Consider the following 8,953-nt stretch of genomic DNA (forward strand, 5'->3'; position numbering starts at 1 on the left):
TTCTTTGGTCAAAGTCGAACTCTTCTTTTTGGCGAAGGTCATTGGCCTTAAAGGGTGTTATTTCGAACTTATCAAAATGTTAACCCGTCGTCGTTCGGTCATGGTCGGACTCTTCTTTTTGGCGAAGGCCCTTGGCCTTAAAGGGTGTTATTTCGAACTTATCGAAATGTTAACCCGTCGTCGTTCGGTCGTGGTCGGACTCTTCTTTTTGGCGAAGGCCCTTGGCCTTAAAGGGTGTTATTTCGAACTTATCAAATTGTTAACCCGTCGTCGTTCGGTCGAGGTCAAACTCCTCTTTTTGGCGAAGGCCCTTGGCCTTAAAGGTGTTATCTTGAGCTTGTCGAAATGTTAACCCGTCGTGATTCGAACAAGGTCGACCTCCTCTTTTTGGCAATGGCTCTTGGCCTTAACGTCGACCTCTTCTTCTTTGGCGATGGCCCTTGGCCTTAAAGGGTGTTATTTCGAACATATCGAAATGTTAACCCGTCGTCGTTCGGTCGAGGTCGAACTCTTCTTTTTGGCGAAGGACCTTGGCCTTAAAGTGTGTTATTTCGAACTTATCGAAATGTTAACCCGTCGTCGTTCGGTCGAGGTCGAACTCTTCTTTTTGGCGAAGGCCGTTGGCCTTAAAGGGTGTTATTTCGAACTTATCGAAATGTTAACCCGTCGTCGTTCGGTCGAGGTCGAACTCTTCTTTTTGGCGAAGGCCCTTGGCCTTAAAGGGTGTTATTTCGAACTTATCGAAATGTTAACCCGTCGTCGTTCGGTCGAGGTCGAACTCTTCTTTTTCGCGAAGGCCCTTGGCCTTAAAGTGTGTTATTTGGAACTTATCGAAATGTTAACCCGTCGTCGTTCGGTCGAGGTCGAACTCTTCTTTTTTGGTGAAGGCCCTTGTCCTTAAAGGGTATTATTTCGAAATTATCGAAATGTTAACGCGTCGTCGTTCGGTCGAAGTCGAACTCTTCTTTTTGGCGAAGGCCCTTAGCCTTTAAGGGCGTTATTTCGAACTTATCGAAATGTTAACCCGTCGTCGTTCGGTCGAGGTCGAACTCTTCTTATTGGCGAAGGCCCTTGGCCTTAAAGGGTTTTATTTCGAACTTATCGAAATGTTAACCTGTCGTCGTTCGGTCGAGGTCGGACTCTTCTTTTTGGCGAAGGCCCTTGGCCTTAAAGGGTGTTATTTCGAACTTATCGAAATGTTAACCCGTCGTTGTTCGGTCGAGGTCGAACTCTTCTTTTTGGCGAAGGCCCTTGGCCTTAAAGGGTGTTATTTCGAACTTATCGAAATGTTAACCCGTCGTCGTTCGGTCGAGGTCGAACTCTTCTTTTTGGCGAAGGCCCTTGGCCTTAAAGGGTATTATTTCGAACTTATCAAAATGTTAACCCGTCGTCGTTCGGTCGAGGTCGAACTCTTCTTTTTGGCGAAGGCCGTTGGCCTTAAAGGGTGTTATTTCGAACTTATCGAAATGTTAACCCGTCGTTGTTCGGTCGAGGTCGAACTCTTCTTTTTGGCGAAGGCCGTTGGCCTTAAAGGGTGTTATTTCGAACTTATCGAAATGTTAACCCGTCGTCGTTCGGTCGAGGTCGAACTCTTCTTTTTGGAGAAGGCCCTTGGTCTTAAAGGGTGTTCCCCGGGAGAGTCCCAATTTTCTTAATTTTGCTTGCATTGGAGAATATGACGTATTTCCTGGGGGAGTCCCAGTTTGCTTAATTTTGCTTGCATTAGAGAATATGATGTATTTCCTGGGGGAGTCCTAGTTTGCTTAATTTTGCTTGCATTAGAGAATATGATGTATTTCTTGGGAGAGTCGCAATTTGCTTAATTTTGCTTGCATTGGAGAATATGACGCGTTTCTCGGGTGATTGCCCCTACTTTTATTCCACTTGGAGAAATAGTTAGTTAAAACAAATTAAAAGCATTCGTTTTCTCAGTTTGATCACGTTCCCTTCTCCGGTTATGCTTTCAGTGGCCGTTACCAATTTGGCAAGGCCGTCTGGATGTTTTTGTGCTCCGGGTATCTGGTCGAGTTGACACTCGTCAAATTCGGGCATTAGCTTATGAATTCCTTCCTGATTTTTGCGTAGCCTTTTTTTTATTTGGAGAGTTCCCATGACTTGGTTGACGACGTATTGTGAGTCATATCGGAGGATGATTCGCCGTGCTCCATACTTGAGAGCTAGTTTCGGTCCTCTCAACCGTGGTAATTTAGATTAGACTATCTGTGCTACATTTTTTGGAGCACGACCCTTCCTTAAATCCTTCATAAATATAAAATGTCCTGTGCACTATCTTGTCAAGTAGGCCAGACTTGCCTGTGCAAGAAAGGACCTCCCTCATATGACAGATCAGGTCCTCAACAAAGTTTCTTTAGTTGTTTATCTCTTTGATGTTGTGGGCCCCTGACTTTTTCTCTTTCTTTATTAAATTCCTCTATCTATATATCAAAGTTCAAAGCTCAGCCGTTCTTATCAAGGTAAGGTAGGTACGTCACTTTGTTGACAACCCATCCCCAATAAGTGCGGCCCTTTTCCCACAACACCATATAGTATTATTCTTGTTGTCGTACCGTAAAATTTGGGTTGTCACGCACAAATAAGAACCCATATATATCACTTGAACAAACTCCATTGGAGTCGCACAATGTCTGCTCCACAGCTGAGGCTTCTTCTATAGAAAAGAATTGCTCCCATTTCAATACAGCCCTTTGTTTCGATATTATTATAGGGCATGGCGGTTATGGGAAACGCAAAATTCCTGACGCCGCTAACAATGGAAACCGGCGAGGACCCAAACTCAAATACTTAGCTGTTGATAAGAAATCCAAGTCGAAGTCAAAGCCTAAGGCTAAGGCTGTTTCTATCGAGAATCAAATGCGCTTCATCGAACGCGTGCTCCGCAAAGATTTACCTCCTTGAATATGTTCGGTTCTTTCCCAAGAATGAGAAATACGTATCCTTGTTTTCGGGTGGTGACGAGCAAGATATAGTTGACAAAAGAAGTAAATTGCGGGAGCAAATCAAAGCCAGTATAGTTGCTGCTACCGCAAGCGGGAAAGATTTGGAAGAAACAGGGAGCGAAGATGATGGGCTTCTGGATTTAAGCAGCGATGACTTCTTTGAAAGTGCAAGCTCAAGTGATGATGCTGAGTTGACCGATAAAAGTGCAAGAGAACAAGCTTCTAGCACATCAGGGAAAGCAGCTTCTAGCATGTCCAAAAATGATGTAGTCTTCCATTAGCAAGTAGCAACGTTTCATACCTGCAGAGACTAGACTCAACAACAACTTAAGTTGGTGTATCAAGTTCATTTGGCTTCCCGCTCCATAGTTGGAATTGAATTTTAGATCTAAAAGAAACTAAAATTTTAACTAGAAAATTCCCACAGACGACGTCAAATTGTTTGACTTAAAAGATATTAAAACCTTTTTGAACAAATCAATCAATGAATGAGGGGGTAAATCCTAGTTAAGGATAATTAACTCTAGATCCGAGATGAATAACACGAATAGAAAAACATAGCCGAGTATAAATGTTGGCGGCGATTATGGCCAGATCTAATATCATAAAGAAAGATGCATTAAGTCACATTAAGTGGCAATAAAATATAAATAAAGGAAAGGATTCACCCGATCTTGAGCGAGGCGGATTCTCTTTCATTTGATAAAGATAAAGATGAATGATCGACAAATACACCAATCTTAGGATCCTTTTTGGATCTCATGAAGTTCCGGGATGACAGATCCTCTTTTTCTCTTTTTAGAGATGTGTTTACATATTTTCTAGAGAGAGGGAGAGAGCCCCCCTTTGGGAAGTCCTCCCCTCCTATTTATAAGGTGGTATCCATAGAAAATCCTAAAAAAAGGTACAATTTAGAGGGAATATTCGGTAGAATATTCCTTTTGAGTATTCCAAAGCAAACTAGTTGTTTCATGACTGTCCGACCTCGGCCTGTCCGACCACGACCTTGTGTTTCCGCGTGCCGAATTTCTCTGATATAATTTTGACCCATACAATCACAAAGTTCAATTCTTGGCTTAGAAAAGTTGATTGGTTTTATATTTTGATTTTATATAGCTTTTTCTTTGCGCTAAATCACTACTCTAAGCGTAACACTCTCTGTAGGTGGCTTTAAAGTGTAGAATAATAGACCAACAAGCAACTTTGATCTAATTTTTTGCTCATTTCCGTCTAAATATTAGTCTTTTATATTTAACCTTGTAGAAAATAAGAATTAAATCTTCTATAACTAGTCTAATTATTGGAGTATTACTTAAGTGTCACGTTTAAAGAAAAGATAATTGATAATAAATAAATATTCTTATGTTTAAGGCATGATCAAAGACAATAATGGAACCACAATCATTTGAAGTCAATCATATAAAAAACGATATATCAGTGAATGATTGGAGCTAGTTATACAGTGATCATAATGGTGGAAATAAAATGCAATGGGTATAATGCGCAATTCTTTAAAAGATCATGGCCAATTATTGGTGATGAAATAGTTGAGGATGTGCAAGATTTCTTCACATATGCTGAACTATATAAGGCCATTAATTGTACCACTGTGACTCTCATCCCGAAGGTCCAGAATCCATCCATAATTTCTGAGTTTAGGCCTATTTACTGTTGTACTATTTACAAAATTATTTCTAAAATCCTTACTAGCAGGATGCAAAATGTTATGGAATTTCTTGTGGATGGCTATCAATCAGCTTTTGTACCGGGCATAGTGATATCTGACAATATAATTTTGAGCCATGAGCTGGTTAAGGGCTTCAATAGAAGAATGTGTCACCTAGGTGCATGTTAAAAATAGATATGAGAAAGGCTTATGACTCTTTTGAATGGAGTTTCTTGGAGCAGATGCTTGTTCACATAAACTTTCCTGATGGCTTTATACGGTGGATTATGAAGTGCGTTAAAACTGTATCTTATTCGATTCTTATCAATGGCCAACCAACATGTCCTTTCCCAACAAAGAAGGGACTTAGACAGGGTGATCCCCTATCCCCCTTCTTATTTGTATTAGCTATGAAATTATTTACTAGATTGTTAAAGGGGCTGAAGGAGATCAAGGAGTTCCACTATCATCTAAGATGTGCAAAGTTAAATATTATACAATTGGGGTTTGCTGACGACTTGCTGTTATTTAGTAGGGGTGATGTGGAATCAGTGAAAAAGTTATTTGATTGTTTCCAGGAGTTCTCAAATGCATCTGGCTTAGTGGCAAATATTTAAAAAAGCTCTGTATATTTTGGTGGAGTCAATCCAACTGTGCAGCAACAGATACTGGATCAGCTGGGGTTTTCTAAAGGCGAGCTGTCACGACCCCAGTTCACCCTCCATGAACATGTCGTGATGGCACCTAGTTCCTACAACTAGGTAAGCCTAACAGTGTGGAAATAACAATTTAACTTGCGGAATAATCAATTAAAACCGAACATTTGAAAATAACAACTGTATATAAGGCCGCCCGGCCTATACAACTCTAAAGATATGCGGAAGTATACAACTCAATCCCAAAACCCGGAAACTCACGGGAACCACAGGCTAACAGAAACATAGTACGCTGCTCTAACTCCAGAATGTCTAAGCAACTGAGAGAAAAGAAATAAACTAAATACTAAAGCTGGAACAGAATAGAGACTCCTGGTCTGCGGACGCGGCAGATATACCTCGAAGTCTCCGTGTATCTCTTCGCCTCAAGGATAGTGCGCCTGAGTAGGGGTACCTGGATAATCTGCACATGAAAAACATGCGCAGGAAGGGCATGAGTACACCACAGCGGTACTCAGTAAGTGCCAAAGCCTAACCTCGGTTGGGTAGTGACGAGGAAGGTCAGGGCCCTACTAAGATAAACATAATATATGATAGAATAAGGAAAACGGTATAGATAAAGTCTACAGCAAGGATCTAAACAGGATAAATAAGGGAAACAGTGATAGGAAGCAGAAACAAAGCAATATAAGGAATACTACTCACAACAGGAAGTAATAGCCGGGGATCTCTTGGTATCCCGAGGATATCTTGGTATCCTCATCATATATACTAGGGATCTCTTGGTATCCCGAGGATCTCTTGGTATCCTCATCACATACACTAGGGATCTCTTAGTATCCCGAGGATCTCTTGGTATCCTCATTTTATACACTAGGGATCTCTTGGTATCCCGAGGATCTCTTGGTATCCTCATCACATACACTAGGGATCTCTTGGTATCCCGAGGATCTCTTGGTATCCTCATCACATACACTAGGGATCTCTTGGTATCCCGAGGATCTCTTGGTATCCTCAATAAGTAAGTCGGGGATCTCTTGGTAAATATATATATAGAAATACATGTGCCAGGGATCTCTTGGTATCCCGCACCCTCAATACAGAATATCTCAAGTACAGGGGATCTCCCGGAAAGCCGTCCCGTAGTCCCAAATTAAACACACAACAACAACTCGTAATCTCAGAATGAATGCTAAAATCAGAACAAGTAGTAGTAAATTCTAGCCTAACATGCTTCACAGAGTACAAATAGTACAGCTAAACAATTAAGCAAGTAAGTCAGCTAAACATGCGTCTCTAGACTAGCACGGGTATAAACTTACAGTCTAAAATGAACAAGTAAACAAGAAATCTCAATTTAAATACTTCAAGTAGAAACGGGTTTATAACAATTAGCTCAAGTACGCACTCGTCACCTCACGTACGAGGCATTCAAATATTCAAAGATCATGTCCTAAGGGGAAATGTCCCCCCCACAAGGTTAGACAAGCCACTTACCTCGAACCGGCTCAATATCAACTAGAAACCACGCTCTTGCCACGAGTATCCGACTCCAAATGGTCCAAATCTATTCAAGTCAATTACACATTGTAAATAACATCGCAAACACCTGGTTTTGCTATTAAGTTCAAAGCTACGGCGTAAAATTAGGTGAAATGACCAAAATGCCCTTCAGGACAATACCTCGGAATCGAATAATTTTTACATTTTTGGAACCCTCGTACTCTCACGAGTCTAACCATATAAAAATCTCCCAAATCGGAGGTCAATTGCTCACTCAAAACCCAAAAGTTTGGTCTAAGAAATTTTAACCAAATTCTTCAAATTTTTAATCCCAAATTCGAATTTTAATGATGCATTTAACTACAAAATGATGAAATATAACTAGAAGGGATTAAGAAAACGTTACCCAATGATCTTCACTTCAAAGCCCACTCAAAATCGCCCTCTCCCGAGCTCTCAATTGATTATTCCAACTTTTTGAAACTAACCCTCGAATCTGATATTTCACCCCAGAGATTTCCGCTTCTGCGGTCGAGGGACCGCTTCTACGGTCCCGCTTATGCGGAAAAATGAATCGCTTCTACGACTTTTCACTAAAGGACCAACATCCGCTTCTGCAGACCAACAACCGCTTATGCGGTTCTGCTTCTGCGGAAAGGCAACCGCTTCTGCGGTTTTCCTTAAAATGCCCAAAACCGCTTCTGCGTTCCTCCACGCCGCATCTGTGGTTCCCAAGCCGCAGAAGCAAAAATACCAGAAGAGAAAAACTTCAGCTGCTGCAACACTCCTCAAGTTTCTCTGTTAACCACCCGAAATCATCCCGAGGCCCCCGGGACCTCAACCAAAAGCACCAATACCACCTAATACCTTGTTCGAACTAGTACCAATCTTAGAACCACCTAAAACAACGCCGGAAACCCGAACTACTCAAAGATTCAAGCCTAAGAACTTCAAATTCCAACAAAACACGCTTTCGATCAAAAACCTAACCAAACCTCATCCGAATGACCTGAAATTTTGCACACACATCCCAAATGACATGACGGAGCTACTGCAACTTCCGAAATTCCAATCCGACCCTCGGATCAAAAACTCACTATCGGACCGGAAACTTCAAAAATCCAAACTTCGGCATTTCAAGCCTAAATGAGCTACGAACTTCCAAAATATATTCCGAACACGCTCCCAACCCCGAAATCGCCTAACAGAGCTAACGGAACCATCAGATTTCCATTCCGAGGTCGTCTTCACACTGCTCTGACTACGGACCATTTCTCAACACTTAAGCTCTTATTTAGGGACTAAGTATCCCAAAACTCTCCGAAACCCAACACCGAACGTCCCGGCAAACCAAAATAGCAGAAATGAACTTAGGGGAAGTAGTTAATAGGGGATCGGGGCGTTAATTCTTAAGACGACCGGCCGGGTCGTCACATCCTCCTACACTTAAACATTCGTTCGTCCTCGAACGAGCATAGAGAACATACCTGAAGTAGTAAAAAGATGAGGGTACTGGTTGTGCACATCCCGCTCGGCCTCCCAAGTCGCCTCCTCAGCCGGCTGACCCCGCCACTGAACCTTCACTGAAGCAATGTTCTTTGACCTCAACTTTCTGATCTGTCTGTCCAATATAGCCACTGGCTCCTCAACATAGGATAGATCCTTGCCCAACTGGACTGAACTGAAATCCAACACGTGAGACGGATCATCGTGATACCTCCGGAGCATCAAAAATATGAAAATACCGGATGAAACTCCGGCCAAACTTGGAGGCAAGGCAAGCTCATAGGCAACCTCCCCAACTCGCCGCAAGATCTCAAAAGGGCAACTAAACCTCGGACTCAACTTTCCTTTCTTCCCAAACCTCATGACGCCTTTCATAGGCGAAACCCGAAGCAGAACCCGCTCACCAACCATATATGCAACATCACGAACCTTCCTGTCCGCGTAACTCTTCTGTCTGGACTGGGCTGTACGGAGTCTATCCTGAATCATCTTAACATTCTCCAACGCATCCTGAACCAACTCTGTGCCCAATAGCCTGGCCTCACCCGGCTCAAACCAACCCACCGGAGGTCTACACCTCCTACCATATAAAGCCTCCTACGGCGCTATTTGAATGCTGGATCTGATAACTGTTGTTGTAAGCAAACTCCGCCAACCGCTCCGAT

The 8,953-nt window shown here is 42.3% G+C and overlaps 1 pseudogene; it reads left to right on the forward strand.

Moving 5' to 3' along the window:
- LOC109220241 overlaps positions 1 to 3,313 on the forward strand; it is a 10,784-nt pseudogene extending 7,471 nt beyond the window's left edge.
- The last annotated feature ends 5,640 nt before the right edge of the window (positions 3,314 to 8,953 follow it).

The sequence above is a fragment of the Nicotiana attenuata genome, unplaced genomic scaffold (genome assembly GCF_001879085.1).
Source record: "Nicotiana attenuata strain UT unplaced genomic scaffold, NIATTr2, whole genome shotgun sequence".
NCBI lineage: Eukaryota > Viridiplantae > Streptophyta > Magnoliopsida > Solanales > Solanaceae > Nicotiana > Nicotiana attenuata.